Source organism: Enhydra lutris, unplaced genomic scaffold (genome assembly GCF_002288905.1).
Source record: "Enhydra lutris kenyoni isolate GAN:26980312 unplaced genomic scaffold, ASM228890v2 scaffoldscaffold1, whole genome shotgun sequence".
NCBI classification, from domain to species: domain Eukaryota; kingdom Metazoa; phylum Chordata; class Mammalia; order Carnivora; family Mustelidae; genus Enhydra; species Enhydra lutris.
Window position 1 is genome coordinate 55,727,330 of NW_019154085.1, and position 27,802 is coordinate 55,755,131.

The following is a 27,802-nucleotide window of genomic DNA, read 5'->3' on the forward strand; positions in this document are numbered from 1 at the left end:
AGCCCAGTTCCGTTGTAAGATTCAAGGTCTGTCTGTTGGTCTGTCGGTCTTTCTTTAATTAGCATTAAACATTAGTGTGGCTGTTGGAAGGAGACTAGATTTACTTGAAAGGTCCAGACTTGCTCTATACAAATATAAATGCATCCAGCTGAGCACTACTTATTAAACACTTGTTGTGGAATTCCCAAAAAGTCACTTTCCTTGAGGAGCGGGTGTCAGTTTCCCAGCTACCCCTCCCGCCCTCAGGTGTTTGAATAGACTAAAATGCAGGCAGTCTGTGCTCTCCTTCTGACTTTGCAATGAACTTTTCTTGAACTTGACTGGCAAGACTCCTTCTCTGCCAAGTGGGTTTGATTCCTTTGCTTTCCTCAGGAAGGTGGGTGCGAGGAAGTGATTGCAGGGAGAACTGTGCAAACTGCTCTGTGCAACACACGTCTGGGCATTCTTAGGGCCAACTCCATGTACACTCACATCCAAAGCCTGGACAGCAGGCTCGAGGTAGCCTCTCTGCTCCTTTCCTCAAAAGGAGAAACAGAAAAAGAGTTGGTTTTCCCTGTTCCCCATGATATTCTAAATGATGATGCTCCTAAGCATGTGCTAGACAGTATTCCCCACGCTTTGCTATTCCAGGGAGAAGGGAGTAATGTCCAAGAAGCTAGAGAAGCCCATCAGGGCAGCAATGAGAAGGCTCCAGGCACAGGGCTGAAGGTCGGATGGCATGCCCCTGAGTTGTCTGTTTCCAGTTGGTGTCCTGATTGGTCAGGGGTCGTGCTCCACTGATATTCTCTGATGTCCAACATAAGCCCAAGGGCAGAGACCACTGGGGCAACATAAACAAGTGGGGCAGTTTAGTGTAGGAATTTTAAGGCCCTCTTGGTTTGATCCTCCCCCCCCCACCCCGCCATCTTTTGAGAGAGTCATGAATACAGGGAAATACTTCAGACACTGGGAAAAGCATGACAGCAGTGGAATGTGCAAATAGACGCATGGCCTCAGAGCAAGTAAAGACTGATGAGAACCATGGCCAATTATGGGTCAAAAGGACAGCAGCTGGTTGGTGATAGACCAGGGGTTCTTAACCTTTATGGGGCTGTGGGCCCCTATGGCAGTCAGGCAAAACCTCTAGATCCTATCTCAGGATGAAGTTTTTATATGAAATAAAATACACAAGATTACAAAGGAAACAATTATTTCAAAATACAGGGATCCCATAGGTCAGGGTTAAAAGCAATTATACCTGTGTAGAGATATGGGTGGTGTAATGCCAAATATTTTGATTTTTTTTAAGAGAAACCAATGCCAAATTTTTTAATGAAAATTTCTGAGTTTTAAGTGTCAACATGACATTTTTCAAACACTAAACCAGACTACCTCAGCAACATGTCTCGGTTGGGTTGGCCGGTGGCCACCATTTCAAAACCTCCATGTTAGTTGTTGTAGGAGACTCTTTGTACAAAAGCAATGGTGAGAATCCCACATGATGTTGACAGATAAGACTGGGAACAGTATCATAGCCAAACCAGGGAAAGCCTAACACTTGGTCATTTGTCCAATGGAAGAGTACAAAATATGGCAGAAAAGATGCATGCGTCCTGTGTGCTTAGATTCAAGTCCATAACAAGGTCAGTCATTATTTTCCTTCCTTTGTTATTTTAATTTTAGCATCCCACCTTCCACTGTGATTTCCCACTGGGATACTTAGATAGATTTTAGGTTGGGCTTTGGAATTTAAGGTTTTTAATTTGCTTTCATCACTTCTTTCCACTAACTCTTAGAAAATGGAGGGTTTTTTTTTTTGTTTTGTTTTTTTGTTTTTTTGTTTTTTTTACCCTGATGGAAAAGAAGTGAGAGTTAGTTTCATGCTGTCAGCATAAAAAAGGTATACAGGGATAGACACTAAAGTAAAAACAGAGGGGAAGGCCTTTATTTCAATGAAAAATTCTTACAATAATAATATCTAAAAAGGAGTTTTACCTGTTCTGAACTTAACTGAAATTAGGAAAGATCAAATCAGTATATTTTCATATAATTAGAAAATATATTGATCCCTCTTAAGAGTTATGGAATCCATATACATTTGCTTATAAATGTCCCCTCACATTCCAATAAATGGAAGCCATACCATAAGGCCAGTCATTTTTTTCAAATGGAGTCAATGAAGTAAATAAGGATGACCTTTCCTAAATCAGTGGCTTCCAAATTTTTTGACCATCATACGTAGAAGAGAAGTATATTTTACATCACTGTATGTGTGTGATTACATATATACATACGTTTATAAAAACAAAAGTTCCATGAAACAATACTTGCTCTTGCCAAGAGACACGCTTTCTAATTCTGTTCTGTTCTATTCCATTTTGAAATGTTGGTCTGAACCCACTGAATTGATCTCATAACCCTCTAGTGGTCTGTGACTTGCCCTTTGAGAAGCAATGTTATAATACGTCACCATGTTTCTTTGACTCTTGGCACAGTCCCCCATTCCCAGATTCCCCCCCAGAATACTCTAGGGCCCTTTGAGTCAGGACCCAGTCCTTCTTCCTTCATCCGTGCTTGTTGACGACAAGGTGTGTGGGTTCTGTATAACTTCCACCCTCTTCATTTTCTAATGTGTTCATTTACTCATTTTTTCACTCTAAGTTTCATTTATTCAAGAAAATATTTCTTGAGTATTCACTATGTGATCGACACAGGTCTTACCTGGTCTTACATCCAGGACAATAGGCATGTAAATTGATTATCATGTCATGTATTAAGAACTAAGCCAGGTATGCCCAGATAGACATGGGATCACAGAGAAGTGGCACCTGGCGGTGGTGAGTCTGTAAGGATTGGGACGGGCCAGATGTCTGACTAGACAATCTCTGGCAGGCATCTCAGTGACCTCTAAAATAAGCCCTAGGGTTGCAAGTGAGTCAAGATCTGAGGGCTAGGGGGTTGGGGTGGGCATGGGAAGGGAGTCTGTGATGACAGGGTGGGCTGAAGTCTCTGACTTATAGTGAGAAGACGGGAGGAGTGATGACATCATGGGGTTGTGGGAAAATGTGGAGGTCTCCCAGCCCGGTGTTAAGTTTTTGTCCCACAGAGAGTTGACATCGCAAAAGCGTGTTATTTTCATGTTGACAAAGGATCTCATCTTTCACTGTGACACTCCCTAAGAATGGATTCCTGCAAACAGCAAAGACTAGTCCTGAGCTGGGAATGAACAAGAACTCCTAAGATCACTCCTCATGAAGAACCCCTTCTTCCTCTGGAAGTTCAAAATTACAAGATCCAGTTAGAGCTGGAAAAAAATTCAGTAACAGTCCTGCAGCCAATTCCATCTTATAGAGGAGGACAACTGAAGCCAGTGACCTGCCCAGGTCCACACAACTAGCCAGTGGGAGAGACAGGCCTAGAAGCTGGTCTTCTGCCTTGTGTCCCAGGCTGGGCGCCACCCCCATGACTACCTGAGGGGAGCTTCTGGAGGGTTGGACACAGGGAACATGGTAGCCTCTCCTTTGTCTCATTGCCTTTTGCTGCTTCTTATTCAAGCCAAGGGAGACACCTACACAAGTGGGTCACTCTTTTGGTAGATGATGGCTTCTTGTTTAGAGGGTGCAGCTGAAGTGACAGGTCACTGCAGTATTTAACATTATTTAGTCTTCTTTGTTCGAACAGCAAACATCTGGGCTGGCAGGAGCTTTGGAACCTTACCCCATTAATGTCTTGAGCTCTCTTCAGCTCTAAATTCCCTCCTTCCTGGTGCGTTAGGGAGGCTCCTCAGGGTTAAACACATTCATTAGGCCTCTGTCTAATTTCATCTTTGCATTAATGAAATGCAACATTGTTAATAAATTTAATGTGTATAAAAATCACCTAAGGAACTTGTTAAAAATGTTAATCCCAGAGGCTATCCCCAGACATTCCAATTCTTAGGTCTTGGTATAGGTGAGCCCAGAAACCTGCCTTTTAAATGTATCCTTCAGGATAGTGATACATGTATCCCCCTTAGGGCACCTTTAGGAAAAAAATACAGGAGTAAGAGCATAAAGCGTTTGAAGAAAATGGAGAGTTGGCTCCCCAGAAGTTTTCTCCTCTCCTGACTAAAACGAAGCTAAAGGACCAACACGACTTCCTTCAGATAAAACACTGAGGCTACTTAGAATAAACTCCTTTCCCCAAATTGCCAAGAAATCTCCACAAGTTGACCCTCCAAGAAGCAGGATTGGGATGTGAACTGCTTGGGAAAAGATCACATTAGAAGTCCTATAACGTGGGGCACCTGGGTGGCTCAGTGGGTTAAGCCTCTACCTTCAGCTCAGGTCTTGATCTCAGGGTCCTGGGATCGAGCCCCACATGGAGCTCTCTGCTCAGCAGGGAGCCTGCTTCCCCCTCCCTCTCTGCCTGCCTCTCTGCCTACTTGTGATCTCTGTCTGTCAAATAAATAAATAAAATCTTAAAAAAAAAAAAGTCCTATAATGTAATTACCGGTGGGGCCCCCAACCCCTGGACAAAGCAGTACCAGTCAAAGTAACAGATCCAAGAGTGGCCACAAGGTGGCGATCTTCTGCATTTATTTGAAATGCTTTGCGTGTTCTCATCAGGTTTAGCTTATTTTCAATATTAAACACATCATTAGTTTTAGAAGTATGCATTAATTTTAAAAGGATGCAAAGAGTAATGGTTTAACAGGCAAGACTTCAAACTCGCATTTCAATCAAATACTGACACACTATAGATGGAAGAATTTAGTGAGATTTCCACATCAAACCCCAGAAAAAAGATAAAAATCTGTTTGAGAAAAGGCTGTAGTCTTTGCAAAATGAAAAATGTCACTCAAAGAAAGTGTCTTAAAAGCTTTCTGAGAAGTTGGGGGTTTTTTGGTGTGTGTGTGTGTGTGTGTGTGTGTGTGTGTGTGTTTTGAGAGCTAGTAGGTACAATCTGGTTATCAAAAAAATTTAAAAAGCATCATGTGGTAAAATTTCCTTTTTATTGGTCTGTAGTCAGGATCAGAAAATGAAAAAGAGAGAGAAAGAGAAAAAAGCTCTGGATAAACATAAAACCAGGACAGTTCTGAACGAGAAGTGACAGGGAGCTTCGGCTTGGCTGGTGTGGACCTGAGTTTCTCCCAGCAACACTGCTGGGCCTCCTGGGAGGTGCAGCAGCAGAAGAGGAAGCCAGTGGGCCGAGACCAAACAGAGAGGATGTGAGGGCTCACCATGGTGCAACGTCAGGCCAAGCAGCACAGCTTCAGACTACTGGGAGGCCAAGCCCTTGACAAGGTCTCTGTGGGCCTGGGACCTCCGGCACAGAGAGGCCCGTAGTTGGGTTTACAGGGAGACCAAGTCAACATTCCACAGGGATGGGCCGCAAAAGACAGCAAAGGTCTCAGGTCAGTGAAGAGTGCAGGAGACAGGGTTGTTGCACACTTAGCAGGGAGCAGCCCTTGGCCACGCAGTAGGCCTCACAGTAGGAACAGTGTGTCTAGGAAGCTTAGTAAGAGGAGGGTGTGGTGGGAAAGAAATCAGTCCTCAGTTTTCAAGAGCACGTGGGAAACTTGACCTCATATCTTACCCTCTCATTTCAGCTTCCCCCGGAAGAAGAAACACTGGAAGGCAAGAGGACAGCACTGAAGAAGTACGAAGGGCCGTCAGGACTAAAAAAGGGGGCAAGGAGATAGAGCCAACCTCCGTAGCTGGGCGTTCCTCACTTTTACTTTTTCTTGTTTCTCCCATTGTGCTCTTGGTCAGGGTAAGAAATGGTGGGAACGGGAAAACTCTTCTGAAGAAGAAAGGCTGAGGGGGCTGTTCTCTTAGAAATTTGGAGAGTGCAGGAGAGATCAATGAGGGTTTTCTTTTCTTTTTTAAAGATTTTATTTATTTGGAAGAGAGCAAGAGAGAGCAGTGAAGGACAGAGGGAGAAGTAGACTTTCTGCTAAGCACTGAGCCCGAAGTGGGGCTCCACCCTAGGACCTGAGCTGATCATGACCTGAGCTGAAGGCAGACGCTTAACCGACTGAGCCACCAAGGCACCCTTCTTTTTTTCTCTTTTCTTTACAGCATGGGGCTGGTGCAAAGGCCCTAAGGTCCTGGTTGTTTTAAGGGACAGCTATCCTTTGGCTATTCTCTCTGTTCAGGCCCACTCACTACCAGGACAATCAGATGAGAGCTTTGGCAGAGAGGTTAGACATTCTCCCTCCAAAGCCAGTGTGTCTGCAGCATAGTGTCCCATGAGAACCTTCCCTGGGCTGCTAGGCAGCTGAGGGAGATGCATATAGAGCTGAGGAGAAGGGATATCTACGAGACATTCCCCTTGGGAAGATCGTTTTCCCACTGCATTATCCATGGATCTAGGGAGATGGACTGCCCAAAGGTGGATACACAGAATGAGTTCAAATCTTGCCAATTGTCATGAGGCCCTGGGTCATGAGTAATGTCAGATACAGTAGGTGATTTAACGGTAAGCATTCTTATTTAATGACCCTCCAAATGAAAATCGTATCCTCCATCCAGTGTGATAGGTGCCTTAACTTTGGGGTACATGTTTCACTGACCTGGGTTGATTTACTTACATGCAGGCAATCAACTCTTAGAGGCAGGAATGGAGAACATAGAAGTGTGTTCTAAGAAGCAAGTTTTTGAGTTTGTTGTTGTTGTTGTTGGGGTTTTCCTTGCATGGCGGATTTCATGTTTGAAGATGAGGTTTCTGATCTACAGTGAGGGGTGTTGGTGCTGGGGTGATTTTCCAGTGAATCGGAGTGGATTTGCACAGATTTGTCCTCTACAGTCTCTGCATAACCATCAGCATTGCACAGGCAGTCAGCCCAGCTCACAGAAAGTGAGGAAAGCTCGCGGGCTTGTGCAGGAGCTGGACTTCTGGTGTGAGTCTCATGGACCCAGAGCTTGGGGCTGCTGCTCCACTAGCTTCCACACCCCTCACTACGTGTCACACACTCACAACTGGAAATGAACTTTGTCTTAATTGAGACATCTTTGCAAGTATGAATGGTTACATCATAAAATAAGAAATACAGACAATTTCCCCTCAGAGATTTAGGAATATTAAATCAATAATAAACTAAGTGTAATGTTCTCAGATCAAAGCAGCCCTTTTTTAAGTAATTGAGAGAGTTTCTTGTAATTAGATTTCTTTTAAAGATTTCTTTGAAAAAAACAATGTTTCCTTTGGAAGCAGATGCTGTGTTGACTCATAGTCAAATTACCAGAGTCTTAGACATTTTAATATCACTTTAGATAATTAGCTACATTGCTTTAATTTCCAACTACTATGCCATTGAGTTCTGTCTGGCAACCATTTGGGCATTAGTCTCACAGGAAAGTTGCTGAATGGCCAATATGTTGACTGCTTTGGCAAGGCCACAGAATTATGATATATAGTATGCCCTTTGCTGTTAGTGGAAGACTATGTAATTTATTGTCCAAACTGGGATACTTTTGAGAATAAAAGGAGGCACAATTAATAATCACTCCAAGAAAACAGTTATAAACTGGGACTTCCTTGCCTACAAGGCAAGGTCTTTCCTTCAAAGTTATTCTGCAGAAAGATGGAAGATGCAGATATAGTTATAAATGTTACTCAGGTTCTCATGAAGTTACTCGTATTCCAGGTCAAGCTCCTTTTTTGTTTGTTTTTTTGTTACCTAGAAAATACTCTTTAGGCGAGACATCCTAAAATGATTGAACCACTGCTAGTTTTGCATTTCTGTAGAGGTCAACTAATGGAAAACAGGTTTAAAAAGGAGGGGTAGAAATTTGACCCAGAATTAGAAATTATTCCTGGGGGTCATCCCTCAAAATTTCAGTTGCTGGATTTTGCAATTATAAAAGCAAAAAGTTAAAGTGGGTAAGCTGTCAACCGATAGGATAAATGGAAATTCCTATTTTTATGAAAGCTTATGGTTTAAAAGAGAATTTTCAGCGACATCACGATGCCTGATTTTTAAAAGTACTACCCGTCAAACAACGAAGAGCAAGGTGTGGGCTCTTGTAATGAAGGAGACAATGAAGACCGAACATGCATGTGGACGTTGAATGTAAGAGTGGGCAAAATGCAAAATTAAGCATCATTTTATGTAATACCTGATTTTAATATCAACATATAGTTTTTTTAAAGATTTTATTTATTTATTTATTTATTTATTTTAAAGATTTTATTTATTTATTTATTTATTTATTTATTTATTTTTAAGATTTTATTTATTTATTTGACAGAGATCACAAGTAGGCAGAGAGGCAGGCAGAGAGAGAGGAAGGGAAGCAGACTCCCCGCCGAGCAGAGAGCCTGATGTGGGGCTCGATCCCAGGACCCTGGGATCACGACCTGAGCCGAAGGCAGAGGCTTTAACCCACTGAACCACCCAGGCAACCCAATATCAATATATAATTTAATCAACAAATTGAAGATTATGATTAGACTTGAGTATTTTATTCATATTCTGAAAAGTTTATGTATTCAAATTGGCCAAAAACTTTCCATTGGATCTTCTTATGGGGAATCACCTTGTATCTGGGGCAACTTATATCCAGGCATATGTTGTCATCACTACATGGCTTTCTGTTCTGTGTAAGTTTTTAGCAACAGGCAGAGTGGATAAGGGGGTCGGCCTGACTTTCTGTCTGGGCAGAAAATTTGTCATGACTCCAGGTGATAGAGCACAACATCGAGCCTGTGAGCTATGTCTTTTTGTGTCCTAAGTCCAGCTGCTGTCTTTCAAAATACCATCATGCAGGGGGGAAGGGATTATGAGTTTGAGCAGGTCCTGAAGATTAATAGATGACCAGTAGGGTCTCGCCAAGCAAAGTCTCTCAGGGCTACACTGAATGGCTCAGGGGCAGTTCCTTTCCATCCCAGGCTCTAAGAAGCCTCCATCATGGACCCAAGCCCTGCTTCGTTTGGTGTTAAGGTGGCCTGGGGTACATTTATCAAAGACAAGCCACTGTATGGATCTGGAAAGAATGTGTCATCCTGGTCTCCTCTGGCCTCCTGGGAGCTTAGAGTCTAGCCAGGGGGCTGATAAGATGCACTTGTGGACTAACCAGCTCTGTAACTTCAGGCAAATCCCTTAAACTTTCTGAGGGGACTGGAGGGGTTTTCTTCCAGAGCTATTTATTTTATCTATAAAAATAGAAGCAAAAGGACAGTGAAATGTTAACATAAATGGTACAGAAAATGAACACTTCAGAAGTAAAAAGAAATGAGGTCAGTGTGTTGGAGTGATTGGGGAAATCCTCTGGTTTCTTAGGTTTTTGTGAAAAAAAAAATGTACTCCGCTACTGTGGACTAAGTTTAACAGGTTTTGGAGTAGAAGTACACTGAGGGTCAGGGAGGAGAATTCACTTTGTTAGGCCTATACCTATACATAAAAGGCCCTTAAGAACCAGAGAAAATGGTCTAGCCTCACAAACCCTAAAGTAAGGTATTATTTGATATGTTGAGTGCCTTGGAGGAAAGGAAGTCATCTGATCCTGGTGGCCTTCCTCTCAAATTTGAGGACCCCATTCTCTTGATTTGGCCCTGTGAAGGAACTTCAGAGATTTCGAGGTGCTAAGAGCAGGCTTAGGGATGGGAGTGGCGTGTAGAGATGGAGAGCTGTGGTGCTGGAACACCTCCTGGACTGCTGGCATACTTGATTGATCCGGCTGTTTTAAGGATTTTATTTCTTTATTTGAGAGGGAGAATGAGAGAGAGAGAGAGAGAGCACAAGTAGGGGGATCAGCAGGCAGAGGGAGAAGCAGGCTCCCCGTTGAGCAAGAAGCCCCATGTGGTACTCTATCCTAGGACCCTGGGATCATGATGAAGCAAAGGCAGATGCTTAACTGCCTGAGCCACCCAGGCACCTGATCTGGCTGTTTTCTAAGGAAAATCTGGAGAGTCAGCCAGTGTCAGTTTAGAAGGCTTATAGCTTTGATGCTCTTCATTTTCCAACTTCCTCTAGTTGCCTTTTTGGTTGGCAGCACATTACTGAATAACCAGGTACATGGTCTTCTCTGTAGAACTCATACAGACCACAATTATACCATCAAAAGCCTGTGAGATAAAACTGAGATGAAAGATTCCATGTCTGTTGCAATCCAGGTGGTTCTAATGCCTACACTTCTGGTTTTCCTTAAAACGAATCTCTCGGTTGGGTAAAATACCTCCTTGCTTTCCTTAAAAAGATTTCTTTCTTGTTTTAAGCAAAGATCATAGCCATCCGGTCCTGTTTATGATCACAATTAACATAAAAAAAAAAACCTCCCTCAATGGGGCACCTGGGTGGTGCGGTGGGTTGAGTGTCTGACTCTTGGTTTCTGCTCAAGTTGTGATCTCAGGGTCATGGGATTGAGCCCCGCATTGGGATCCACATTCAGCGTGGAGTCTGCTTGACACTCTCTTTTCCTCTGCTCATCTTCCCCAACTCTTAAATGAGTAAATAAATATAAAACCAAAAACCAAAAAACCAATCTCCCTCAAATGCCTCCTCCCCTATGTTTGGGCTTATCACTCTGAATGTACATCTGGGAGAGCTGAATGTTGCATTTTGTTCTGGGCAGCACATTTCATGAGGGGTATTGGAAACCAGTAAGTTCCCAGGAGAGAGGGATGGTATGGGATTATGACACATGAATCTTTTTTTTTTTAAGATTTTATTTATTTATTTGACAGACAGAGATCACAAGTAGGCAGAGAGGCAGACAGATAGAGAGGGGGAAGCAGGCTCCCTGCCAGGCAGAGAGCCCAATGCGGGGCTCAATTCCAGGACCCTGGGATCATGACCTGAGCCGAAGGCAGAAGCTTTAACCCACTGAGCCACCCAGGTGCCCCTGGAGAAGTGAATCTTAACCTAAAAATTGAGAGCTGGTGGCTGCCCGTTCAGGGAGAAATAGGACCAGATATTGCTTATTTTGGCTTTGTAAAAGGAGGAACTTAATAGAACATGGGGCTCACCACCTTTGGAATGGGCTGGGGTGAAGTCATAAAGTCATGAGAAATGTCCTCGGAGAGATGAGTTGGGCCTTTTTCAGGATGCCAAATCCAGACGCATCCCAGGTAGCTTGAGGTGAAAGTCTGAGTTTAAGCTGGGGATACAAATAGATGTATGACAAAGTGCCCACTGTCTTCCAGAAGAAACGATGTATAAGTAAAAATATAAGTTAACAGTGTAGGAAGTGTATGCCCCAGACTAGGGGACATACTGAGGGCTGCGGGTTGGAACGTGGCTGAGACTCAGAGAAGTGATTGGGGAGATTTCCAGAATGCGGCCTTCCCAGCTATCCCCCATCCCTACGAGTGCTCCCCTCACAGACCCTCCTCTGTGCTACGCATCCTCGTGGTCCCAACACAGGGCTGGGAAGACCGCAGTCTGGAAATCTTTGAACTCTAGTTTGTTGGAGTAAATTCTCTACTGGTACCTGAATTACTAAATAGCAATGTCTTTCATACTTGACAGGCAGTGTTGGCTTCCTTTTGCGGTGCCTCAGAAAGGACAAATGTCAGTGTAGAAAACAAATAACATCATGGCATTTTCCTGACCTCTTTCATCAGTGGAGTCTCTAGCCTTAACAGGCTTTTAAGGGAAATAGTACATTCTTTTGGCATTTTCTGGTATTAGCCTACCCACCCCTAAACCCTCAAAGCCCACTTTATAATTTCCCCCAGGAGGCCAGAGGTCATTTAGAACAGCAAGTGTAGGCAACACCCAGCTATTAGAACTCAAATTTCAGAGCTCTCCCTAAATTCTGGCCTGAAGCATTTTGGAGATGGCAGGGGGCCACAAAGTTGGGGAGACTTTGAGGTTATTTCCTGCCTGCAATGAAAGCATGTGGTTTCTGAGGCTGGCATGGGCAGGCTGGTCTCCTTTAGGGAGAGGTGCAGCTCCCCTTCCAGGGAGGTTCTCTCTCCTCAGCACTGGCTGCAGGCCTTACTCTTGGCCCTTCTGCTTCCTTAGAGGCACATACTTTCCTGTTCTCCCTCTTCCTGCATTTAGCAGAACTTCTAGGGTGGGAAGCTTAGAGGAGTCTCAGGGCTGCTCCTGCGCCCTGCTACCCCAGATGAGAGGTGTGGTGCAAACAGGGAGTGCTGAAAGGCACCTGTTCCAGAAGGGATCTTCCAGTGAGTCTCAGGCAGCCACCCAGCTAGCCAGTGCCTCTGTGGTTTCCTGAGTGAAGGAGAAGCCGGAAAGTATGCAATGCAGTAGTTGGTCTGCTGCGGCATGATTGCTTGGCCAAGTTGGTGGCAATAACCCTCCGGCTTTGTAGAGGAGGTGTGCACAGACAAGCCCCACATGTTCTCATTGAGGAGTCCAGAAGCCCCTCAACACCCTCCACACTGGCCTACTCTGAGGTTTAAAAATGCTACCATAAGTTTGGATTCACCGGTTTTTTGTAAATATCCCTCTGTGGTTCTCTTTAAAAATGCAATTTCACCTGATACAAAAAATTAGTCTATTGGGTCATTCCTCCCTTGTAAGAGGGGTGTGTTGGCCTGACAGCATCAGGAGTTGGAGAAAGTAGCCAAAGACAGCTGAATATTTTGAATTGAGAGATCAGAGCATACTGAGGGCCACATTTACTTTCTTTAGGATTTGCCGTGGGCCAACACAGACCCAGTCAAGCAGCATCTCCCAGCTCAGCTCTGGGGTCCCAGAGCCCCAGGGTAAGGCTCTATGCTCTAAAACGGATACTGCTGAAGCCCTGTTTTAGGTTCACTTTCTCCAGCAGCAAAACACACAGGAAACCAGAGTTTAACCATGATCACCAATTCCACCTTTCCAACCCTGAGCTGCTCTGTCTGGCGCTCTTGCATTCATTTTTACCATCAGGGTCTTGCCTTTGAAGTTGGCTGGAGCCTCTCAAGTCTGTTTTCTGTGGGAAGGAGCTCGTTCTCACGGATCAGACACAGCAGTCATGAGGGCGGGGCAAGTTCTCCACTCCTATCCCAGTCCGGAAGCCAATGTCCTGGGACCATCCCATGTAGAGCAAAAACTTCTGCTCAGATGCTTTCCAGAGAGAACCGTCCAGCAGGTGTCAGTAAGTTCTAAGATGTGCAGGGAGTCTGGCTTGAGGATCAAGTGTGCTCTTTTCCAAACCGGCTTAGCTTACAAGGACTTCCTAGGGGGATGTGACTGACTGAAGGGCCATGAGTCATGGAGTTCCCAAAGAAAAGAGCAAGGAGGGGAAGTAGAAGTCCCTTTCCTTGCAGAGGAGAACTGAGATTTATCATGCGTCTGAGGATTCTAGGAAGTCTGTGCTCTAGAGCTCGGGCTGAGAAACGCATGGTGACTGACCAAGCAGAGATCGCAAGGCACCAGACAACAGCTCATTCTGTCTTTTCACGGCCTTGGGGCACAGTCTGGAAATAGGACTTACCGAGAGGCAGCCTGTTCCAACCAGCCTCAGGTTTCTCATTCAATTTGAATGAGCCCTGACCTGAGGTAATTGTGAAGAGCCCAGGCACTGTCAGTCCAGCCCAGAGCACGCCACTCTACACTAAGGTGACCATCCACCACAGATAATTGTGCAAACTGAAAGCACTAGAACCACCATAGCTCGGCTTAGTGCCCTGTTTCTGGCTTAGCATCAGACCAAGTTCCACGAGAGAGGAGGCAAAAGTGTGGAGAAGAGTCTTTACCTCTCTTCATCTTTTTTGTTTGATCACCATGTATTGAAGACTGCTATTTTCAGGAGTAATGCTACAAACTATGAAGGGTACAGGGAGATAGAATGTCAGGTGCCTGAGGTTAAGGGATCAGGGTCTTTGAGTGGACTCCGGAATTCAAGGTCATTGTCGATCAGCTTCTATCCTGTCCTTACTGTGCTTGCTTCCAATTAGAGGAGCTCCTCCCCCAGTTTAGAGGATCTTGAATGAGTGGTCAACCAGGCATCGTACCCTACAACCAAGGGGTGAGATTGTAACCGAACCTGCTGACATCTCTATATGTTTGTTCCTTATTTCTTACAGCTAAAGGAAATGAAACTAATCCATAGGTTGACGATATTTGATCTGCCAAACTGTTTAACGCTATATGAACACCAGCCTAAGTTTCCCAGGGAAAGGATTGACTGATGCAGTGATGTTCTTGTTGTATGTGGGATGCAGTTGTTCAAGTACACAGGTATTGAAATTAGTTTTCCTCTGATAATCAGCACTAGCCTTATAACCTAGTGGGACAGGTGATGTCTAAGAAGTTGATTTTCTCATTAAACTTAGATTAATGAGTTCTGAAGGGCAAGGATTGTGTCAAATAGTTGGCCAATGGTTTTTGAGGCCTTGGAGAGGCTCTGACATCCGACACTTGGCCAGCAGGAAAAGGATCCTGACCATGGACTTTGAGAGAAACTAGGCTCACAAGTTTGAGAAGTAAAAGTGCCCATTTAAAAAAAAACGGCAAAATAGCAGATTCGCTTCTTTATTCTGATATTGGATACATTACCATCAGAGAATGGCCAGGAAAAGTGCTTGCTAAGTTTCCTAAGCCATTCTCCAAGATTCATAGTGTCACACATTCTGTTATTAAAGTGATATTTTGTGTTTTGCAGTTTTCTTTGTCAAAGTCTAACCTAAAGTCTTTCTACCTGAGCCTGAAAGGGATGGGGGGTGGCAGAGTCCATTCACCACTGTTATAGCCCCAGGTGCTAAGCAGAGACATCACGTGTTCCTGCCAAGTCCAGGGTGGTCTTATAATTGACCTTTGTACTTATAAGTGACCTTGGCATTCATTACCAGTCCATTAGTGCGGGCCTACAGTATGCCACACAAGATGAAAGCTACTTTCCAGCATGAACTGCAATCAGTGATACATGTTTATGAGACCCTGAGCAGAAATTTTGCCGGCTCTTATCTGTTCATAGGCTGGTGTAAGGCTCAGAGAAAGACATAACTTAAAAATCAATCAAGTATAGATTGTGACAGTGATGCTGTGAATATAAATGTTTATGGAAAGGCAAATGAAGATAAGACCAGTTACTTCTAAGTACTCAACATGTCAGTTTCCTGTCCCTGTGGGCATAAGATAAATATTCACTGAATGAAGCAAAGAATGGCAATCAGTTGAAAAGGGTGCAGGGTTTCACATTTCCAGAGGTGTTTTGCTTCACACTGACAGGTCCTAGATGGTCAAGGAGACCCAAGGTCATCTGTATTTGCTTAAAAAAAAAAAAAAAGACAGAGAGAGAGATAGCTCTTCAACAAAACACTGGTCAGTCTCAAGCCTGCCCTGGGTTGGGAAAATTTCCTATCTTTATTTTATTTATTTATTTATTATATTTTAAAGATTTTATTTATTTATTTGACAGACAGAGATCACAAGTAGGCAGAGAGGCAGGCAGAGAGAGAGGAGGGGGGAAGCAGGCTCCCCGCTGAGCAGAGAGCCTGATGCGGGGCTCGATCCCAGGACCCTGGGATCATGACCTGAGCCGAAGGCAGAGGCTTTAACCCACTGAGCCACCCAGGTGCCCCAAGTTTCCTATCTTTAAGCTCATTTGTTTCCTAAAATCTCAGATTTGTTCTCACCTCAGTCAACCAGTCTTTAACCTGACATAGAGGATGGACATGTAAGAATCCCCATAAGGGGGATATATTAGTTTCCTAGAGCTATGATAATAAAGTACTACGAACTGGGTGGCTTAAAGCAATAGAAATTTATTCTCTTACAGTTCGGTAGGCTAGCATTTCAAGATCAAGGTGTCAGCAGGGTTAGTTCCTTCTCAGGGCCTTGAGAGACCATTTGTCCACTGCCTTTCTCCCAGCTTCTGATGACATCCAGGGATTAAGGACTGGCAATCCCTGGCATTCCTTAACTTGTAGATATATCTCTCCAATTCTCACATTCATCTTCGCATTGGTGTTCGTTCTCTGTCTTCACATGGCCATCCCTTTATAAAGACACCAGGAATACTGGATTAGGGGCTCTCCCTACTCCAGGATGACCTTGTATTATCATCTTAGTTAATTAAATCTGCAACAACCTTATTTCCAAATAGGGTCAGATTCTGATATTCTACATGTTAGGGTATTGACATTATCTATCTATCTATCTATGACTTTGACATTATCTATTTATCTAACTGAGAGAGAGAGAGAGAGAGATATTTTTGTGGTGGGTGGAGGGGAAACAATCCAACCCATATTGGGGAATGAGGAATTATCTGACCCTATCAATAATGAATGTTGCCAAAGCATAGAAGGTAAATCTTAGATAGGCTTGATTTGTGGTGGCAGGTCCATGGGGCCTTTGAAACCAAGACATCCAATAATGTATCCCCAATGGATAAAAGTGTTTCTGTGTCATTGTTTTTCCATCTCAGCTTTGATTAGAATGTCACCTGTCACCTAAAAGAGAAACTTATATATCCCATCACCAATTTTCAGATTCATCTTATTTTTGTTTCCTGCATTTGAAGATGCCAGGAACACATCTTTTGGTATTTGTATCAATAATAATGAGCTTTCTGTATTTGTTCGGGTGGCTTCTCTCCCCAGAGTTTTCTACCTACCAGGTTTCTGACATGGCTTCAATACATGTAGAAACAGAAAAACTATCCCATAGAGGCTAAAATCATATGGGGTTGGTTTGTTAGAAAAGGTAGTGTCTTTAGGATAAGTGGATACTTGAATAGTTGATGTCAAAGAACTAGATAACTCCCTTTTGACGGCACTAATAATGAGAACAACCAAAGTAATGATACTTTGTAGCGTTCATTTGCTAGTTGTTTATAACTTCTCACTGGGAAGATGCTGGAATGATTTATTTTGTATTATGCAGCAACACTAGACAGACAGCTAATATTTTTTTCCAGTTCAGTTATTCATATCTCAGCAGTGCTATAGAAAGAAGTCATCTCTTTCCTTTTACTGCAGAAAAAGGAGTTTGTGCTACTCTTCACCATTGAGTTGGAACAGCCTGTGGCTAATGCAAAACCACATTGGGAGAGAATTTTTTACTCTTTTTTTTTTTTTTTTTTTTTTTAGAATTTTTTACTCTTACTCTCTGCTTTCTGACCTCCCCAAAGTCATCACTGTCAAGTGTGGGCATTAAAAACTTTATTGAGAGTTTCTATAAAGATGATAGGGATAAAGAAAGGATTGTATGTGTCCAACACTTGGACTAGATTTAACTTTCTCCCTGGGGAACAAGTCAGCAAGACTAGTGTATGCCTGGTCTAGACCATAGGGACCACTGGGGCATCTGTAATTTTCCCCAGGGAGGAAATGCCTTCCCTTGAGAGCTGCAGGTTTCTGCCTACTGCACTAAGGAGATCTAATCCATGTTGGCTGGTTACAGTAAGATACTCTCTGTTCCCAATTAAATCAATTATCTGAGTAATCTTTATAATGAATGGCAGAAGACTTGAGTTATCAGGACTGGCCATAGCAAAAATATCTGGGCATGTAGGTTAGACCATAGTTGTTCTGTGGGTGTGTGAGGCTAGGGCAGGAAAATGGGCTGCGTGCACGCTGGGGCCAGCTTTCTCAATTATCACTGGGCTCTAACCAAACAGCAGAAAGAACTTTTGCCTAGAAATCAGGAGATAGTACTCTCGCTTCCTCTCTGGCACATTAACCAAGTTTCTTCCCTCAGAATGACTTACCTTTACATCTGCAAAATGAAGGAGGGAAGCCAGATGGCTTTAGTTAGTCTTTACAGAGCAAATGCTGACTGTCAGGCATGGTAATAAGCATTATTTCATTTAATCCTTATAACCAAACTTTTATGAGAAACAAGGCACCAAGAGGATAAGTAACTTGCCCAGCATCATACAGCTAGTAATTTTCAAAGACCAGAGGCTCTCTAAGCTCCTTTCTTACTCTAATTTTAATGGGTAGTCCTGTGGAAGTCAAGTGGAAGATCCTGTGTCCCAACTAAGGCTTAAGTTAACTTAGATTCTTACTCCTCCGTGGACAGTCCATGGACAGTAACATAGGCATCACCTGCAATCTTTTTGGAACTCTTGAATCTCAGATCCCATGCAGAATCAGAACTTGCATTTTTAACCAGATAACAAGGTGATTGCTATGCCTATTAAAGCTTGAAGGGGCACTGATCTAAGGTTGACCTAAGGCCACATTGGAACCACTGCAAGGGGTTTCTGTTTTCTGTCCCCTGTGGTGAGTCTTGAAGGCACTAGACTAAGGGGCCAGGAGAGGGGTGAGATACCTTCCTTCCTGCAGTTCCAAGCCATGGGCCCTGAGCAAGGATCTATGTTTCTTCTAAGATTTCTTACCCAAGTCATATGCTCCCGACTCTCAGTTCCACTTCCAGAAGAAAGTTTCCAGTAGCCAGAAGAGACCTTTGTATCTTTGGGCTGACCAGAGGTGGGAGGCCATCGTGAACAGATTAATGGACTTCAGGGTTAAATTCTCTGATGTCCTTTTGCAGGCAAGAGAAATTGCTGTTCTCACTTTCCCACAGGCTTCCCTCCTTTATTTAACAATGACTGTACGCAAAAGCTTTCTATGGAAAGATAATTGGATTTCTAACTCTATTTGTTCAAAACTCACTTAACATTATAATGGCCCTAGTTATATTGTTCATATCAACTCATCAGTAGTAAAGTACCAATTTCTGAATAAATATGTAGATTTTTGTATATAAGTCTAACATTTTCCAGATTTCTAGCCAGAAATAGAAATCCATAAGTAAAAACAGATACCAGATACCTTGCTGCACTAGGCTTAAACTTGCTGGGTAAGTTTAGATTTTCAACATCTGAGTACTATTTTTATCTTAGCTATGTATGGATTTGCTTAGTATCTAATCACTGTGGAACTTCTGGCAAACTGGTCACGGAAGAAGAATATAGGCTGCTGTACTCACCACTGAAGAGCCAATTAAACTCAATCTAAAATGAATTAAACATATACTTTAATCTAATAGTGATTATCTCTCCCTCAGCATGGGGGTTACAACAGAACCTGGTTTCCTGAATATTGTAGAGGTTTCCCTCAGACATCTTTTAAGGCAAATGTAGAAGGTGTGTGTGTGTGTGTATTTCTAGGGATTTCCGTGTTTTCATTATGTATGTTGGATAGAGATTTCTTTTTCACCTTTACAAATATATGAAAGAAGGCCTTTTTCCTAAGATTTTATTATTTGACGGAGAGAGAGAGAGTAAGAGTGCTGTGCATTAGCGGGGTGGGGGGGATGGGGGGGGAACAGGCTCCCCGCTGAGCAGGGAGTAGGACCTGGGACTGGATCCCAGCAAGCCGAGATCATGAACTGAGTGGAAGATAGATGCTTGACCCACTGAGCCACCCAAGTGCCCTAGAAACAAGGTCTTTTTTCCATGCTTTTTTTCTCCTCTGCTCTTTCTCCTGGACAAGGAAGAGGCTACCACTCAAATAAAGGAAACAAAGCAGAATGTATAATTCGCCAAGCTGATAACAGCCAAGTTGATAAAACACAACCCTTGAGAAGGAAGCAGATGGTTGCTCTTATATAGGGTCTGGGGAAGCTCGGGGCTCAGAGATTGGTGGCCTCTCAGAAGCAGCGGTAGTCAGGGATTGGCTGTGGAAAGAACTCAAGTGTGGCTGCTGCTGATTGTCTGGCTTTCAGAAGCCTGCTTACCGATTCAGAGTTGTCCTTAATTGATTGGGAAGGGCTTGAAAAGGAATCTGGTGGTTACTTTTTACTGTAATTAAAGAGCATCCAGTCTTTCCTTCTTGAATTTGAAGTATGGACACTCTTTATGTTACCTTCTGTCCCCACTGCCACCTCAGGAAGCCTGTGTATTCACTATGGTATGAAATATTAAGGAATTTAATCTTTTTTTTTTTTAAGATTTTATTTATTTGACAGAGACACAGTGAGAGAGGGAATACAAGCAGAGGGGGTGAGTGGGAGGAAGAGGCAGGCTTCCAGTGAGCAGAGAGCCCAATATGGGCTCGATCCCAGGACCCTAGGATCATGACCTGAGCTGAAGGCAGACGCTTAATGACTGAGCCACCCAGGCGCCCCAGGAATTTAACCTCATGAGTCCGCTGAATGGTAAAGTGCCACACCTTGGCACGTTCCTCTAGGGTAAATAGGAAACACATGGCCCAAATGTGGGCCAGTCCCCTTCCAGGCTTCCTCAAAGCTCACACCCCTCTTTGCCATGGAGCATAGATTAAGACTGGCCACATTCTAGCAGCCTCTGCTCATTAGGTGTGATTGCCAACTGATAGAAGACGATTGTCGTCTTCCATGGAGCAAAGTTGTTTGCCATCCTGCTCTTGAACAGGATGTCAAATTTAACTATCTGGTGCCCCATTCTTTTAGCTTCTCCTTTCCAGTAAACCAGCTGGGGAGAGTTCCAGGCAGTTTTCCTCCGAAAATGTAATGCATTTTACGATGCATGGTTGTCCTATAACTGTTCAGGGCCAAGATCCCGAGCTTCACTTTGTGGAATAGATCTATTCCTGAAAAGGGGTACAGTCATGTGTCAATTAAGAGCACCAAGACAGATAAACATGTGGGTTCTAATTCAGGCTGAAACATCATTTACCAGCTGTGGAACATTGGGCAATTTCCTTACCTCTCTGAGCCTTAGTTTCCTCTCTTGCAAAATAGAGATAAAGCACATAGGATTACTGAACAGATTAGATGAGAGGAACACATAAGACACTTAGGATGGTAGCTGGTAGACTTAAAATGTTGGTTATAGCATAATTTGGTATTTTTATCTGTGAGGAAATCCCAGACCTGGGAGTCAGAAGGTCTGAGTTGGAATATACCTGATATTCCTAGCTGTGTGGCCAACAGTTGGTCACCAAAATAAGAATACTTGCACTGCCTGCGTTGTGTACTAACTTTGTGGTGCTGTTCAAATAATCCTAACAGGGTCTCGGTTTTCTTCCCTGTACAATGGGTGCTAATAGATACTCAGTCTAGCAGATCAGGTGGCTGTATTAAATAATATACATGAACTGATAAAGAGCCACAGGTGGTACTCATTTCTTGAAGATAATCAAGATTTTTTTAAAAATAATAAAGGGAAAATTGGGGATCCTGGGTGGCTCAGTTGGTTAAGCAGCTGCCCTGCATTCAGGTCATGATCCTGGGGTTCTGGGATCGAGCCCCATATCGGGCTCACTGCTCAGCATCAGGGAGCCCGCTTCTTCTCCTTCTGCCTGCCGCTCCCCCTGCTTGTACTCTTTCTCTATCAAATAAATAAATAAAATTTTAAAATTAAGGGGAAATAACTTAAAACAGGAACCAAAATTTTTACCATAAATGGCATTTTTAAAGTACTGATTGAATTTTATTTTGAAAAATGAAACATATAGGGGCGCCTGGATGGCATAGGCGGTTGAGCGACCTACTCCTGTTTTCTGCTCAGGGCATGATCTCTGGGTCCTGGGATCGAGCCCCACAGCAGGCTCCTTGTCCAGCATGGAATCTGCTTAAGATTTTCTTTCCCTTTCCTTCTGCCCCTCTCCCCTAATCTCTCTCTCTCTCTCTCAAGTAAATCTTTTTTTTTTAAAAAATGAAACATATAAAAACAAGTTAGCTTAGCTTTTTTCCAGAATTTTATGGTTGTAATTATTTGCTAATTTTTAGAATCCTAAGAATGAAGTGTTCATTTTTTTTGTCTTAACCTGACAGGCAAAATATTAAAACCTCCTTTTCTTCACATTTGACTCTTGCTACACACTTATTGAAAAGGCCAATTTTTTGCAAAAATATTAAAGGACTTCACTCATTCTCCCAAGGGTCTCTTTTAATTCTGATATTTAAATGACTCTCTTTTGATGCTTCAACTGTGTCCTCATCCAAGTCAGATGAAAGCCCACGTCTTTTGCAGGATATGCAATTTCACTTTGTTGCAATCAATTTGCATTTGATTTGCATTGTATTATTGACCTCATGGGAGTGTCCAACAAAGATCTTGATACCATATGTGAGAGTAGACACCAGCATAATGGGAAGTTATGATTAAATGGGAACTAATTATAAAAGTGGTCAGTTAGTGAATCTTTTTCCTTCCTGACAACTTTTGCTTCCTCACCAAATCTTGGCACTGCCTAGATGTAGTTAATGAGTCTCCTGCTCCCATTAAGACTGCGTATGATCTGTTTCCCGAGAATTTGATTTGGGATCAAATTCTTAAGAATCAGACTGTATTTCAAATGCCCTCAGATGGGAGATACTATTTCAAGGCCTGCTTTGATATTTCTCAAGTAAAATGGAAAACCTACCTAATTCCTGACTTAATCTTACTTTTCACAAATCTGGATTTCCAGGAATCACATTTTCTTCGAGCAGCATGTATCTACCTTGCTTCAGTCAGTTGGGGGGTCAAATGATGTTGCCTCACTTTTCTCTCTGGAGGGATGGGGCCAGGCCCAAGACCATTTTGAAGTAGGCACAGGAGGGCCAGGTAGAGCAGTAAATTTCTCGCTTGCAGGGTAAGAGTGAATTCCTACGTGGAGCACCTCTTCCCTTCCCTGCTTGCCCGGTGAGCAAGAGCTCCTCCCAGCCCTCTGCAAACAAGAAGAGTCAATGGTTGAAGACATAAGCAGGCCGGGGAAGCGTGGCCCCATCTTTCCTGAGCACCTCCCAATCCTGGAACAACCCTGAGATGTCTGGAAGGGGAAGTGTCTGATGTTTGTTAGGATCACAAAAGCCACCCTCCCCCCATCTTGAACCAAACAGCACTCTCTTATCCTGTGGGATAAGCAATAAGTATGGCGGACACGGAACAGGATTTCACGGTGCTTTTGTTTAATTTCCTAAACCAGGCAGGGCAAAAATTTAAACAAACAACAAGCCTTTTAAGGGGATCTTGAAATGCCCCTGTCATTGTTGCCCCTGTGTTGCCCCTCATCTTAGTATGATGAGAAGCTTGTACTCTGAAGAACTGGGGAGACCCTTTTGAATGTTCTTAGCTCTTTCCTTCCTCCCAAGGAGGGCAGTGGGTGGGCAGAAGAAGACAGAGAGAGACAAGAGAGAAGTTGGAGGGCAGGGGTGAGGCAGAGGCTCTGGAGAGAATGCTGTGGTACCAGAAGAAGGAAGACACCATACTGCTTGTGGGGAGGATGCCTTGCCAGGGTATGAACGATTTCCAGCCCCCACCCCCAACCCTGCTAAGTTCTCTTACAACAAAGTGGCCGCAGCTGAAATTTCTCTTGCCAAGTCTAGGTCTGTGAAGCTCCCGCACACCATCCACAAAACCCAAGCCAAATGTTGACAGTCTCAAAGCCTCACTTCACTACATCTTAAGGCAGTCCTAAATGCTTGTAGCTTCTCATTTAGGAGAGGGAAGAGAAATCCCCTTGGGAAAACTCCCTTTGAAGTCCTAAGCTCTGATGTTTAAAATCTGTTAGCAAACCACACATTTCTCCACTCTCTGAGGCAGCTGGTTTCTCTCCAAATAAAGCACAGGGCCGTTGAGCATTCTAACATGAGATCTTTGGGGTCTCCTTTAAACATTGCTCAAAAGGCCCAGCTGCAGGGCGGTTTGCCCGAGACCACCTCCTACAGGCTGCAATTGTGTTTATAAAATCCTCTGGGACTGGTGTCTGGAAGGTGGGTTTTGGAACATTGTGTAACCCTGACGTTGCCAAAGGGCGTCAGGTGGTGGCCAAGGTTCTGGGACATCAGCATCAGGCCTGGAAGATGGGCGGAGGGAAAGTGAAGGCCTCTAATGAGGGCATTAGATGAACTGATGAACCAGCCTTCAGGGGTGGGCACCTTAGCTGCACAGGGGCTCACAGAACTTCCGTGGAAAAAAGGAGAAATGCGTCACCTGACCTCATAGAGTCTGAGTAAACCTTGAATGTAAAGGTCGTGTTGCTTGTATCTGAACCAGGATGACGCAACAGGAAAGGACAGTTAGGGGGAAATAAGAAATATCCCTCAAAGGGCTATTATGTCCTTTTGTAGGAGGACCCAGAGAGCACAGAAGTCACGATCCATTCATACGGATGCTTACGGTCTAGTTGGAAGATGGATGAAGACAGCTGAGGTCTAAAGGGGTAGTTCTCTGGGGACGATGCACCATGCCAACTGAAGGGTTAGCCTCGGGAGTCCAGTTTCTTAGCACGAATCCGGCCTGCATCAGCTCACCCCCCGTATAACCTTAGGCAAGCTTTTGCATTGCTGAGAATTGCTTTTGTTGTCTTCAGACACGCACATCTTAGCGCCTACCTCACATTTCAAATGACCTATCCCTGCGAAGCACTTAGCCCATAAAAGGTGCTCAATAAATATTAGCCATTGATATTATCCATTATTCAAAGATGGAATATAACGAAGCTGTAAAGCAGTGTGGCATGGCAGAATGTAACCCACAGTTCAGTGAAACAGAAAATGAGTTGCTTTGATGTGGGCTTGGAAAAATGGGCATTATTTAAATTCTCAGTGGAGAGGGGCAGGAATCAGTTCAGGACATGCAAAAAAAAAAAAAAAAAAAAAGTGAGAGGAGTCCCAGACAGCCGTGTTCCTGGTCATGCACCAGACTGGACTGGAGGAATGGGAAGAAAAGAAAGCATTTGGATTCATTTATAAGGGCAGAGACAACAACTGGACTGGGGCAAATTCAGAGACAGAGAGGAAGAAGAAGTCTAAAACCTCTAAACAGCAGTGGATGTCAGGGAGGTGGAGTTTCAGGATGACTAAAGGGACACGAATCACAAGATAACAGAGAACCCAGAGCCTGGAGCCCAGCTGGCCCCCTAGGGTGACGTGGGGTAATTGGGGGGTGGGGTGTGTGATGATAGGGATCTGGGGTAGGGGGGAGGGGTGGTTATGAAAGACCTTTCCAGGAAACAAGAAATGAGACTTGGGGACACTCACCTGCACGGGGTACACATTGTGGAATATGAAAGCCTTAACGGAAAGCTTTTTTTCATTCAGGTATTTTGGCTTTAAGGAACAGAAATGCACTCAAGTTAAATGAAGTAATTAAAAATGTGTACACAAGCATAGTGACTCAGGAAAAGCTAAACAAACAAACTAACCAAAAGAGGCCTCCGGGAGTTGGTAAGTGGAAAGTCTTCTAGAACCTAAACAGTTCTAGTAAAATGTTTGTGGGTTTCGTTTCAGTGCTCTACCCATAACAGACTTTGTTTTGTTCCAAGCGTGTGCATCTCCGTCTCTCACTTCCGACCACCTCCCTCGCCCTTCATGATTATATTTTGTAGTCTCTATAGCATAACAGGGATACTATTTGCAAAACATTGAACTCATGTTTTATTTCCCATCTCAAATCATATTCTTTGTAGCTCTCCACCTCTGAGGCTCAGCCACAAAATCTCTGTCCTATGAGAACATGGTAGTTTTGGAAACTCGGCTTGGATGAGAAAGATTTTCTAAACACCTACAGAACGTCAGCAACTAACCTGTTCGGGTCAGATCCCAGAATTCCCCGCGGGGAATGGCGATACCTTTTCCGTCTAACCTAGCCAGGTCCAAGGCTTGACTAGAACTGGTGGGAGGATGCTAGAGTGCAGTGAAGAGAGGAAAACCCCACTCTCCCTGGCCTGCTGGACTGGGGAGGGGGGAGAATGGAGAGACACAGAGGTGGAGGAAAGGAGATTCCAGACACCTGTTTTGCTCTTCCCCTTACCTCCCACCATTGCCTCCAGGCCACACTTGAAGAACCACGGATGAGAAACACCTGGGTAACTTGGAGTATTCAGTAGCATGAGGATTCTGCTCCACTGCTACCTGGGACCCTAGAAGGCAATCGCTTCCCATGCCACCTCTGGGACAGCTTCATCAAAGTCAAGCCGGTGGTGCCGTGTGGCAGGAGAGATGGACTTCCTGTTGCTTCGGTGTTTTTGGTCTGCTTTTGGTACTCCCATGGTGTGGATTCAACACAGAGGAAACTGAGACTTTGGGGAGCTCTATTTCTGAGCAAGACTGTTTTGATTCTGTGGCAGATGAATGGGAGTCACCGGCCTTTCACATCAGCAGGAGCAAAAGGAGGCCTCATGAGAGGGGCGTCCACCAGCTACAGTCCAAGCTGCAAGAGCCCGGATCACAGGTAAAACCACCTGCAGTGAGGTCACTTAATCCCCATTTGCCCCATACACCCAGATATCACACTGAAATAGAGCAAGGAAGGAAATAAAATTCTAACGCACTGAGTAATGCCCAAAGAAATGTCAAAATTATTACTTCAAGCCAAAAATTGGGCTAAGGTGTTTTATTTAGCTTTTTCCCTTTTGTTACCCAGTCAGTGGGGGCTCATGAAGAAGATTAAAGGAGCTGTAAGTCAAATGAGGAAGCTACATTTTCTCTATGCTCTGGAATTAGAGTCTAAATAAATTTATAACCCTACCACGAAGGTATCTGCCAGCTCATAGTTTCCACATGAATATGGTTCATCATGACTTCCCAGCCAGCTTTCCGATTGTACTCTAAATCATGATTTACAATTTTATTTCTCACTAAGTGTCTCATCTGCCCGCTATTTGTTTGTTTAAGGACTCCCCAGTCAGAGAAGCTGCTTTGGACTAGATCGTCCCTTTGAGCCACGTTGTGCTTTGAGATCTGACCTTTGCATCAGGAAATGGGAGCCAGCGCCATACATATGGGAAGTTCCAGGAGGGCATCTGAAGTAGATAAAGTAAAAGCATAGTCAGTCAATTCCTTACTCTTTCACTCGTGCTTCAAGTCATGACCAAAGGAAAACTTGGAAAAGTATCCTGTAAAGGCATAAAAATGTTCCATCTCAAAGACACATTCCTTCCTGTGTCTTGCCAGTAGACTTCTGTAATCTCTCCTACCAGAAATACGCTCAGGGTGTCCTGTGAATTTCACCTTCTTCTCCCATACGGGGAGCCAGGGATCAGTCAATTCTTTTTACGCACAATTTTACATGTATATGTTCCAGTAGCTCACATATTACTGTTAATAGAATTTTGCCATTATATATTCGAAGTAGAATATGGTTTTTCAAAGAATTCAAATATATTGGAATAGATCAACTAAAATCACTTATCCCATGCCCAAACACACTATTCTTATTTAAGTGTCTGAAGATAATTCAGTATTTGGCAATCTCTCTGGTTGTAATTATAAAAATCAGTTATCATTGTTCTTTATATGTGCATCTGAGAGAGTTTTGGCTCTCAGTCTAAGTCAGTTTGTAATTCTTTCTCATGTTAGCATTCGCTCCAAATTTCATTCTATCAAAAAGCAACTTTGAGGTGTCCTGCAGTGTATTTCCTCCCTCGTGAACATCTTTGTCAGGAACCACACATGTCCACACAGCAGGGATGTGGAGGATCATTTAAGGAGAGCCGATCATAAGGCCCATTGCAGGTGATCCACACTTCAGCATAGGCGCAGGGCTGGAGAGCCTATGAGAAAGACACATGGCGACCTGAAGGGGGTTTGGATATACAGATGACTGTTGGTCTACTCATTTGCCTAATATCAGTATCAGTTTAAACCTGCTCTTTTCTCAGATTTGTATGTCTGGTCAAGAGCAATATGCCAATATGAGGATTTGTTAGTTGACATCAGTTTTTTGGTTTTTTTTGGTTTTTTTTTAGTTGATGTTTGTTTTAAACCTGGGTATTATCACCCCCTCAAAGGCATGAGACCAGTGGAAATGGGAAAACACAGAACGTCTCTTTAATTTTTTTAATTCAGTGCCACTCCTTGGTGTCATATGTGAAAATAACATTCACTTCAACATCAGCGGTAATTGTTGAAACATAGGTTAAGATAGAGCCAAAGTGTAAATGAATGTACCTTCCATTATACTTTTAGGTAGGGAACAGCTGATCAACATTAGCCCATGCCCTTGTGGCTCATCCATTAATTTATTTTTATTCAGCAAATTTTTTTTTATAAATTGCTGAGGCACAGATCTCCATAGCTAGCTGT